Genomic DNA, 12,255 nt, shown 5'->3' with positions numbered 1-12,255 from the left:
CTTATTCCAGGCACTGAAGCTGTTCCACCAGGGCAGGGGCCTCGTGTTTGCCACGTCTTGTCTGAACAAGGCCTTTCCCTTTGAGCAGAGGTGTTGCCGCACATTCTCCAGCGTGCTGTGAAGGGGGAAATATTTGGCTTGAGCACTTTCCCGCCACCCCTCGCTCCCTCTGCAGGGGTGGAATACAAACACGAGGGCTTTAGGGGTCCTGGGAGAGACCAAGTGAAATTCTTTGCTTTGAAATGAAACTTAATGCTGAGAAACGGTGTCTTTAAAAAATGTAATGCTAAGGGCAGCATTTTGCTGGGTGTGAAGAAACTACACGTGCATGAGTGTTGATAGCTCAGCGTTATCCATCTGTGGCATCTGGGATTCAGGAGACGGCTGAAGTGATCTATCAAATGGCAGTTTTTGAGGGGTTTGTGTACATTTTAGCTGCAGCTTTTGATTTACAGGGTTTGCCTCTCCTGGCTTCAAGCAGAGTTGGATCAGTCCTTTGAAGGTGTTTGCTTTAGGGATCTTTCCTCCATGAAAGGGTAGCGGAGTAGCCTTGGCCATATAAATCAGTTTGGAAGTGAGTTATAAAGTGCTTAATTTGCCTTCTATTAAAATTCCTTGTCGTCCCTCCAGTCCCTACAGCTTGCTGTTAAATGAGCTCTTGGGAACTGGGGATTGAAGTCCCTTTCTGTGCTGCAGAGGGAACGCGCTTAGCTGGGAAGATCTAAAAAGCGGAGTCCGATGGATGTTGCTGTAAAAATAGGTGAGGTTTTGTTGGTAATTTGGTGAATTTAAAAGCTCTTTGTTGTCCCGTGCCAGCCCGGCGGCTTTGAGTGATGATAAAGGTCATCACTGAGTGGGTGACGTGGGTGCCCGAGGGCCAGCCCTCTATTCTGGTGGTGTCCTGCTGCTGGAAAAGTGTTTAGATGTCTAAATGCCAGAGGCTTCCAATGAAGCCTGAATGTACAGGATCCAGCCCCTAAAGAGGGGCTCCCTTTTCCCGGGCAGGGCTCTGACACCACCAGGCTGGTCCTGGAGTGGCTGCAGGACTGCTGGAGGTTGCTCCAGCTGCAGAGGCCAAGGCTAAAGACCACCAAGGCAAAGGGATTCCCCGGCCCTGCTGTCCCCTTGGGGCAGGAGGAAGGTGGCCGAGAGTGGAAAGGATGGAGGGAGCAAGCGGGGAGGAAGGATCTTCTGGGCTGCTTCTTGCAACTGTGGTGTTTTGCCAACCCAGAGTGGAGTGTGTGATCAGAAGCACGTGGCAGTGGCCCCACTGTGCAGAGGGTCTGCAAAGCTTGGATGGGGACATCAGCCCCGCTGCTGTGTCACCTTCTGTGCCTCAGCTGCCTGTGCCCCCCTGTGATGGTTGCCTGGTCTGCCCTCATCCCCTGCAATGGTCCTATTGTGGTGACCCATCTTCTAGCCTCAACCTCAGCCTTCAAGGAAGCCTGAGGAGAGCGTGTGGTCAAAGCCTGTCACTCAGCCTCTTCTGAACTGGCCATAAACACGCTTGCCTGTCCCCATGGGCCTAAACAAGCCACAGGGGGTGGCTCAGTGGGTGGGAGATGCTCCCAGTGCCAGCATGGTGCTGCTGAATCCCAGCAGCTCCAGCCGGTTGCTTGCAGCTGAGCTGTGCTGAGCCAAAACTCCAGCAAGCAGCTTCAGGAGCTGCTTCCCACCCGGCCTCATCCTTGGGACGTGTGCGGGGCTCCGGGTCGGGGTGATGAGAGCACAAGGGACTGGGGCCAGTGCCCAGGACAGCTCTGCAGGCTGCTGACCCCCCAGCAAAGAGGTCTTGGAGCAAAATAAACCTTATTTCTAACTTCTTTACCGGGTGGTTAATGTTAGTTGCTGCCAATAGTGATAAGCAAAACTTAGCTTCAACTGGGGCCACTGCAGCAAATGTTTTGACACTTCCCACCCAGGCTGATCTTTCTAAAGACCCATCTTTTCTGGTCTAATTGGAACCACAGAAATGCCCAGGCTGCTGGTAGCATTTTTAAAATGAGCCCAGAAAGCAGTGAGTGTTGTTATCAGGAGCTGCTGTGCAAACACATGCAGTTTAACAGGGTACCACAACTCTTTTTGCATCTATTCTCTGCAAATAAAGGTTGGAACACAAGGAGTGGAGAGAGCCATTTGCTGAACCTGCATATCTATATTTACTCCCGTGCTCCATAATGTTCCTAGAACAATTTTTTTTTTTAGTGCACAGCAGGGTAGGAAAAAAATAGTGCTGATGGTATCTCTGCTATCCCCATTGTGCTGCGAGGAAAGAGGGCAGCTGCTTTGCTGACCTGTCACTTGCATAAACCCGCATTCCAGGTACAGAGGCCATTTGCTCATCAGGGTTTGTTTGACTAAATGGCCACCGGGGTTTATATATAGCTCCTGCCTGTGCTGCCAAGTTGTCTTAAATTCTTGTAAGTTGAATGAAAGTTGGAGGGGGTGGGAGAGGATCAGCTTGAAAAATAGAGCTGCTAATCTGCCAGTGTCTCTGGGAGAGCCTGCCGGGATGTCCCGTCCCCCCCGGGGCTTTCAGCATCCACGGACATCCCGCTGGGAGGGGGAAGCAGGTGGTGCCCCCATGCCGGCCCCGGGGCTGTGGGCTGCTCCGTGGGCTGCCGTGGCCACCGCCAGGGTGCCAGGGGCTTGAGTGATGAGGGAAGGCTGGGAGGAATATTTATAGCTTGTCTCAGCGCTGGGCCTGGGGGGCGATGGCCGTCACAGGGATGGGAAGGGCACAAGTGTTCAGAGCAGCTCCCCAAGGACAGCGGGATGCAGGGACTGGGAGCACAAATGTCCCGATGGTAAGGCCGGGGGGTCCACAGCATGGTCCTCCGCACCCTGTCAGTGCGAGTACCCCAGCCCTCCATCCATGTTACATGCTGAGCAGCTGCCCTCTTGTTTGTCCAAGCTGGTTTTGAGGATTGCATGGTTTGCCTTGGACCGTGCTTCTTTGTTTATGCCAAAAAACCTCAGCAAAACAATGGCTGTTTTGAGGTAGGAAAACGTTGCCCTTGCCCCCCAGCATCAGAATAAGTTGTTGAAGCCCCATTCCTGGAGGTGTTCAAGGCCAGACTGGATGGAGCTTAGAGCAACCTGGTCTAGCGGAAGGTGTCCCTGCCCATGGCAGGGGGTTGGAACTCGATGATCTTCAAGATCCCTTCCAACTCAAACCATTCTATGATTCTGTGATCATTGTGGTGGGAAAAGCCCAAAGCAGCCCAAGCCCCACGGCCAGGCCCAGGTCTGCCCCTGGACATCCGCTATCTTCCCCTGGAGATTTTGGGGAGTGACCCACAGGGACTGGATGTGATGGTAGTTCTTGTGTCTACCTTGTCTAAATAATTAATTTTTCCTTTTGAAAATGCTACAAACATTCAGGGTATTTTTCACCTTTCCTTGAGCAGAATAGATTGCGTTTATCTCCATCAGAATTCAAGTATCTGCTTGATACTTCATTAATGTCACTGATGTGATTTTTTTTTTTTTTTTTTATAAATGATCCCATGTCTGTGCCGAAATCTGACTCCAGAGTCCTCGGGTAAGCAGCAGAACTGTGCCATGCTACCAATTTTTACCGCTTCATTATGAATTAGCAATACCTGATACTCATACAGAGGCTGTAGGCTCTACAGTCATGCCAGTAGACATGATTTCACCTATGAAAAGATAAATCCTTTTACTTCTTGTGATTGTAGAGCGGATGTGGACATACAAAAGGACAGCGAAGGCATGTTCAATGCATGGTTGTCAAAACCCTCATGGTGTTTGGCGCCAGTTCATGAGTAGGGGTTTGAGTGCTTGGATTTGCCCGTAGTGGGTGTCTCAGCTTCGTCTATAGATAAGCTTTTATACAATAACCCAGTGAGGTCAAGAGGGCGGATGGCCTCAGCCCATGGTGCGGGGCAGGGAATTACAGCAGGTCCTTCAGTAAAGAAGGTAGCGAGCTCCCGGGCAGGGCTAAGCGCATCCCTTCTGCTGCTTGCAGGGTACCCCCCACACTCTGTGTGTGTGTGGCTCCTCTGACAGAGGAAGGACACTGAGGCTGCTTCTCCATGGTGATGCCAGGGGAATTGGGTGGTTATTTTGGGATTTAGGGAAGGCGAACACCAGATGACTTTCCAGAGGCTGGTTCCACAGCACTCATGCCCTCCCCAGCCACTGCCTGCGAGCAGTGAGGTTTCATCCCTCAAACTTGACTTCGTTTGCTGCACGGGGGATTATTTGACTCTCCAGTGATACATGCCTTGTTTGCTTTGTTTTTGGGCCAGCTCTGCTGGCAACTTTTCATTCCTCCCAAGGGTATTGGTGCTGGAGATATTTATCCGACAAAATTCCCTGTCTGTCCCTGCGCGCGGATGTGGGCCAGGCACCTGTCTGCCCTGAGATTCCCCCAGCAGATGCATGTCCAGGAGCCACAGCTTTGTTCCTCAGGGAAGTCTGACTTTGGTTTCGGGTCAGACAGATTCCGCCCTTCCTCCTCCTCCTCAGGCTGCCAGGCCCAGCGCTGAGACCAGCCGGGCCCTGAAGCCCTGGGCAGAGCATGCCCGAGCTGTCAAAATCCACACCAAACTATGAATCCTGTTGCCTTTGCTGCCTTCTGCACTGAAATTTATTGCCATCTACGTGCACCAATGAGACACTCCAGTGTTCCCCCGAAGCTGAGACTTAGTACTTGCTGAAGGTCTCCAGGACAGCCTTATTGCGGCCTTCAAGTACCTAAAGGGGGCCTACAGGGGAGTTGGGGAAGGACTTTTTACAAGGGCATATAGTGATAGGGCGAGGGGAAACGGCTTTAAACTGGAAGAGGGCAGGTTTAGATTAAACATTAGGAAGAAGTATTTAACTTTAAGGGTGGTAAGGCACTGGAACAGGTTGCCCAGAGAGGTTGTTGAGGCCCATCCCTGGAGGTGTTCAAGGCCAGGCTAGATGGGGCCTTGGAACCTGGTCTACCTGGAAGGTGTCCCTGCCTATGGCAGGGGGGTTGGAACTCGATGATCTTCAAGGTCCCTTCCAATCTAAACCATTCTACGATTCTAAGTGGGCACACAGTTCCCTCACTTTTGGCCATGATCAGTCTTCATCCTGGAAGAAGTAGGTTGCCACACAGTGGACATATCTTGCTTTTCTCCAATCTGATGGTAGCCCAGCCTTTCAACAAAAACTGATATTGTTAAAAATGTGGCTAAAAAGTTGATGTTCTATGTTTGGGTTTTTTTTTAAGCTTCATAACTCGGTCAGCTTCCTGCAGTGCTTTCAGAGGTACTTCTTTAGGCACTTCTCATGTTGGTACAAGCTGATCAATAAAAGACATCTGTAAGATCTGCTTGTTGGTGGGGACAGTCCTCTGCCATTCTGCTAGCACCCCAGGATTCCAGGGAACGTTGCCCAGATGTTTCTGAAAGATTTGGCTTTTTGTAAAGACTTACATCAAAAAAATTCAAACCCAGAAGCAAAATTTCCCAAATATCCCAGGTAACTGAAATCCCTGGGAGACAATAGAAGTTGCTCTTGAACCAGGTCACTATTGGTTGGATATTGCTGCTCCTGTAATGCCAAGAGTAGCTGGTACCACTGATGGGACAGTAAGAGCAACGAGTCCTTGACATATCTGCTTTGCTCAAAATCCCTTAGATGCCTGTGATGATATCTACATCGTACATTATTTTGAGGGATTCCCAGTAAAATTCATAAAGGCTGTCATTTTAACAGCTAAAATACAACTAATAAGTTTTCTGGAGGTGGCTTCAGGTAAAACCCCTGCTGTTGTTTGCCTGGCTAAGCTAATACATCTGCAAGAAACAGCCAGGTTTGCATTGCACTTTCGGTAGATTATCTATCAGCCAATGTAGCGAAGCCAGAAGCAACAGCTGCCCAAGACTCTGCTCACAGCACAAGGGAGTCATGGTGGGAAACAGTATTTCAAGGATGACTTTGAGGCACATTTCAGCCCTTGATGACTACAGCTGAAGTTGTTCTCTGAGCACTCCATCCTGATGTGGCTTGTGCAGAGCACAGCATGTATCACCTCAGCCTGGCCAATCTGCCCCTTAGCAGGGAGGTCAGGCACCCAAACCCTTGAAAACCTCCACGTCTACATCCCTTTGTACATCCAGGACAGAGTATGGCTGTACTCATGTATTCCCATCAATAACATGGGAATGAGAGCAGGTCTTCCTCTCACAGGATCCCTTGGCTTAAAGGAGGGTGTGCTCTTGGGCTGCAAGAGCCTTCAGAGCCCTGGGAAGGGACCCACTCTTCAAGATCCTCCTACATCAAGGATGGAGAACTGAGAAATATTGCAAATGCTGCCAGCTACTGCCAGTGATGTCTGTGCTGTTTGGTGGGGTTCTTCTGCTGCAACCTCAATGTGAACCATAACCTTTGTCTTAAAAATGCATATATATACCTCTATATCTTCTAGTTCAAACATCACTGTCTGAACTGTCCACCTAGGAAAAAAAATCTGTTTTGTTCTTTGGTGCTCTTGCTCTGTCCAGCTGTGAGCAGCAGCACGTCCCGCATATGCTGCTGGGGCAGGAAGGCTGAGGTTGGCTTTTATTCCAGGTCAGGCGCATTTGCCGTGTAAACTTGACAGGGAAATAGCTCCCCTGAAATCACAGAGTTTGCTACTAGATGAACACTTTGTACATAGGTGGTGTGGTGAAGTTGGTGCCCTGCAACTGGCTTGTTTAGCGCAATAAAAATATATTGGGTTCCTAAGATGTTGACCAATGGGTTTGGGAAACAGATGATTGATTCACACAGCTGAGAAACAGGGATTGTAATGTGTTTTGCCAGAGGAGACCAGTTTGACGGATGAGTTCATTTAAGGATTATGCTATAGATAGAGCTGTTGACAGAATGAATTTGTTTTTATTTTTCATCAGTAGGTATAACACAAAGCAGAACTAATTGAAAGTAGTTTCCTTGTGGCATCTGGTTGTGTTTCTTGCTTTAAGTCTTTCACACGCTGTAAAATTACACCAAGGACTTTTCTTCACTTCCATTTGCTTTCCAAGTTTTCTGTCACTGCTTTTCGAATGGGCTCCCAGTGTGTCGGACACGTTAAGAAATCGCAGACTACAGAAGAAATGGAGCTGAGCCGTTGTTTCTGCTTATTGCACAAATGTTCTGGTGCACATCACAAATCCACACCCTGAGCAGACGCGCCGAGGTGTCCTCACCTTAGAGCTGATTGCAAAGCTGAAATATGAATGCCCTTCCAGATATTTTTGATGGCATTTTAAACTGTGACCTGTGCTAAATATCATTCCTACATGGACTGATCTCTTGCTGTGTAAGGTCCAAACCTGGAAGGTGATTATGTTTACCCAAGGAGATGTTCTGAGGTTGAAGGAAGGTGTTGAGTTAAGTTCTGGAAATAGCTTTTCCAAGCAGCCAGAGAGAACAAATCCCGATGTTTCTTCAGGGATTTGGCTCACTGCATTCACTGCTCTCCCAGTTGGACTGCTGTCGCCTGCCTGGCTCAGGTTGGGTGACGGCAGTGGGGTCTCGGCTCCGCGAGCACTTCCTTCGGCTGTTTGTGGCTGTTGTGGGGACTGCACTGGGATCTCTGAGCTGAGATCATGCAGGCTGCTGGGGTAGAACACTGGACTCTGTGGTTCAAACCCGTCCTACAAATTTGATAGATGGGTTTTGGCTCGGGTTTTTTTCTCTCTTTCTTTTCCAGTTGTGGTCAAATAAGAGTTTTCCAGAACTGACTAACATAGGGCCAAAGAACAGGAATGCAGCAAGCACAGCGGTGCCTGCCAAACTGACGGGCTAGCAATCGCAAGGGAGAAAATACCCCCAGGTCTCTGCCATCGAGTCCAGTACCTGAGGAGAACAGTCCATGTGATTCCAGGATTACATTGCAGGCTAAATTCTAGCCTTCACTTGGCCTCAGACCTGAACTTTAAGCACCAGCCAAAACATAATCCAAATCTGAGCACTGGCTATTGGTCTATCTCATCTTCTGCTCATCATATGTGCAGTCATTCAACAGAAGCTGAAATGTATTTTCTCTGCCAAGAGCCGTTGGTTTCCAAACAACTACATCAGTGCGCTGAGTGATGGAGTTTCCATCAACTGCTGTAGGCCAAATGCAGTCATCTGAATTCAGGTCTTGGCAGGTATAGAAGCTTGGAGTTGTCAATGATTTTTATGTGAAATTGTACTTAATTACAATTTCTCATTCTGTGCTTTAGTTCTGTTAAAGCTCTTGAAATTGCAGATGAATGGGAGCTTTTAATCTTTTAGTTAGTGAGATTTTCTGTTCTTTAATTGACCTTTAAAATAATTTAGTCTGGGCTTGGATGTGGGTTAAATATAGCTGGTTATTTTCACTCTGAGTATGTAATACACGAAAGAACCTAGGTATCCTTTGAATGTGTTTTGACAAGCACTGTGTCTGTGTGCAGGTATGTATTTATAAACATTTGCGCTGTGTGTATTAGAATGATACTTCCAAAACCAAGTACTTTCTCTCCTGTAGCAAAATATTTGTGCAAAATGTAGTGTGAAGTTTCCAAAAAATGGGCAGTTCAAAGAGGGTAAGACACTTGGAAAGAAGCTAGCAAGGAGGGGACATGGATTGAGCCCTCGGTAGTTATGAAGTAAACATGAAGCTGTTATTCACTTTATCCCATAAAAGCAGGACTGGATGGTGCCTAAAGAAATTGCCCAACAGCAAGGTTAAAAGAAGCAAAAGGAACCACTTTTCTAACAGGCTTCACGGGACTGCAGAATGCCTCGCTGGTGATGGAGTGGTGGCTAAAACTTTCAAAGGGTAGGATTAAACCAACACATGGAAAACAGCACAGACAGTGCCTGTTCACTGCAGAAGCCATATGGATACAAGAGGCAACATGAGTCTTCAGAAGACCCTAAACCACTGCAGGCTAGAAGCTGGCTGGGTGAGGGACAACTGCTCTTCCTTTTCTCTTCCCCTTCTGATACTTGTTTCCAAACTACTGTCAGAGATGAGATGCTGAGCTCCTGTTCTTATTGAATGCGATCATTTTTATCTCCCTAATTTATACAAAAAGCCCATGAATTCAAAGGAACTACTTCCTGCAAAACAGAAGCAAGATCCCAAAAGCTTCTTGCCTCCAATCCCTTGCCTAAAGCTGATTTCAGTTCAAAAAAAGAACAGCAAAAAAAGGGAGATTAAATTTAAAGTATTTGGCAGCAGTTTACTCTGTGTTTTCCAGACACAAACTCCCTCTCCCTTGACCTGCTCTTCCCTTTTCTTCCTGATAGCAGAGACACCCCATCCAACCTGGGAACCCCATCTTTCCATATTCCAGAGATGGGAACTACATAGCTAATTTCTTTTTCCTGTACCTGTTACTTCAGCTTACAGTTTTAGAGACCACAGAGCAAACCAGTGCAAAGAGGAGTCAGGAATACCAGTCTCCAGCAATGCCAACCCTCAGTGTTTTGAAGACGTTGACTGATGCAATGCCACGGAGTTCTGGGGACAGTGCTTTGAGCATGGATGAGGTCTTTCCTCCTCCAGTGATGCTCGTTGTCCTGCAGATTGCTCTGCTGGAAGGTTTGTTCAAGCAGGTGCTTCTTCTGACATCACTGCATGCAAGTACGTATCTTGGTGGCATTAAAATGGGGGGAACAAGAGCTGGGTGGGGAGATTAAGGTATTTTTGCCTCTTCGAAAGACATTGCTGGGATAGCAGGGTGCTATAATAAAACCTGAGATTAGCTAGGGAGACTTTAGGCACAGTCACACTTATATAGGCTTGTAGTTTATAGGAACAGGGCCAGATTCCTGTAAGCAGATGAATCCTCTGCTGGTGCTCACCATTGCTGATGTCTTAGGAGCCACCAGGAAACCACCTGGGCAGCAGCATGTCAATACTCAGCCAGTGCATAGCTGCATACTGTGTAAATGCAATTATTTGGAACTAATTCTTCCCTCATAGGCCTTCACTCCCTGAAGAAAAAAAAAAAAAGGAAAAAAAAGCTGTTGAACCTAATCCATAAAACAAAGAACTGGGGGAACCAAGTCCTACACAGTGGAGGAATCTTCTGGTTGTGAAAGAGCTTTGAGTGGTGGCAGTGCCAGGACTGAGGACTTTCTCACTCCTTTAAAAGTCAGTACAAGAGGCAGTCTGGCTGAGACAGGAAGACATACCCACCCAGGCGGCTGGTCCTTGTGTGCTGGTTCACTATCTCCTTGAACAGACACAGCTTGGAAAGAACTTGAGACTGAGAAGGATCAGATTGAATATAATTTCATATACACCCATTCTTCCTACCCGCCTTTTTATCTCCCAGCCATCACTTCTCATCTCATGTTTGATACTGGAACAAAGCTCCGTCTTCGCTTGTGCAAGGCTAATGCCCGAAGCCACAGCCTCCCTGAGGAGCTGGCTCTGGTTCATCATTGCGCTTCTGTTTACGTAGCCACTTACACCACATTCCTACTCAATTGCATGGTGCATATGTCTCAGGTTGGTACAAATGAGCGTCTGGAGTAGACCAGCATCATGTCTGTTCTTCCTAGTGCCTGCTCTTCTCCAGAATGAAAGACTTGGTAGGCAAAGCTCCAGGGGATTTCCACTGCTTTCACCCTTTCCCTCGCCATCAGGGTGGGACAGTGCAAAAAGATCAACCCAAGTCCAAGTGTGGGTGCAGCAGTGAGAGTGAAGATGGGTGCATCGTGTGCTTTCTTTGGGAGGGAAAAGGGATGGAGGGAAAAGGTAAAAATGGCCCGTTCTGAGATAGTAAAACATAACCTCTGGTCCTCTCACCTGACAGCATGTGATCTGAGTCATCAAATTCTCTTTTCCTATAACTGCTGCTGCCACTTCTCAGGGGGTGGAAAGCCCCATTAGCTCAGACCTACCAGTGCCATTTGGCAGCTGTGGTGATTTACAGCAGAAACGACTCATCGTCTGCAACTGTCAAGGCAAGATCTCCAACTTCATTTGAAATACTTTTACTCCTCCAGATGATTTACTGCTCAAGCACAAGGTGGTCATTTTATCTCTCTTTTCTTCCCCCTTTGCCCATGACAGACTGTATCCCACGCACAATCCCCTTCCAGAGCTATGGTGTCAAATGAGCAAGATGAAAGCCGCTCCATTTTTCATGAGCACTCCTGCGCAGTCTGCTGGAAGACGACTGCATAGCCAATTGCCGTGTCCATTTTGCTGGCACCTCCAGCATTTTATGTGGTGTCTGAATCTCAGCAGGCACCTCATGCCTCCTAATGGCTTTGCGAGTCAGCCAATCAATTGGTTATTTACGGCAGGCATGTCTCAAAACTGTCGGGTCAAGTTTTCCTACCCTGACGTATTTTGTTCAGAGGAACACATAAATCCTCTCCTGCCATTTGCAGCTTAAACCTTCTGAGTGTGAAGCCAGTGGGTTAAAGTTTCCAATGATAGTAGCAAACTGTATTTTAAAGGGTTGTTCTCCTGACTCTTAGGGGCTTGGGCACTTTGGCTGAGTCATGAATCAGTTCACACTGCAAGATTTATAGGCATTAAGCTCTCTTTTTGGTGTCCTCCAGCTCCAGAATTTGAAGTCATAACCAAGGAAATTGAGACCTCTCCATCGTTCCAGTGTTTTTCTATTTAAGGTGCTCTTCTGAATAGTCATGATGACATCTTAATTAGGTGCTCTGAAGTTAGATACCAGAAGGGGGGCAGAATTCCTGCACTTGCAGAGGTCGATCCTGCAGCTCCAAAATTCATAAGATCATGAATGGGAGGATGAAGCACTTGCATAAAGTGAACTCTGGGTTTTGTTATCAAGCCTCTCAAGACCGTAATGCTCCAGTTATTTGGAGCTGCGTGTGTCTAGATGCTACAGCAATATAATTCAAAGTTAACCAGAAGACTTCCTAATCTTGAAGACTTCCCAATCTTGAAGACTTGAACACCAACCACCAAGAAACAAGCATTTATAGCAGCACAAAGGGCATCTCAGTCATTTAGAAAGCATGGGGCACACTGTTTGTAAGTGGATGAGGCAGGATCACAGTCATCTTTCTGTTCAGCCTGTACTGGTATCTTTTCAACATACGTGCATGTTTAGAAGTGAAAAAATATCTATTGTCAAACCAAGTGAGGGAAATTAAAATAAGCCCAGTTTCCAAGGCCGTGAACACCGTGCAACATTTCAGTCATTGGAACAATAAATTGCTTACAAAAGGAAACTAGCTGTTAATGACACAAAGTGGAGACTTTGTTTGGTCTCATGTCAGAAAATAAGCCTTTTCCCC

The sequence above is a fragment of the Charadrius vociferus genome, unplaced genomic scaffold, assembly GCF_000708025.1.
Source record: "Charadrius vociferus isolate BGI_N301 unplaced genomic scaffold, ASM70802v2 scaffold308, whole genome shotgun sequence".
NCBI lineage: Eukaryota > Metazoa > Chordata > Aves > Charadriiformes > Charadriidae > Charadrius > Charadrius vociferus.
Note: the sequence above shows the minus strand (reverse complement) of the source record.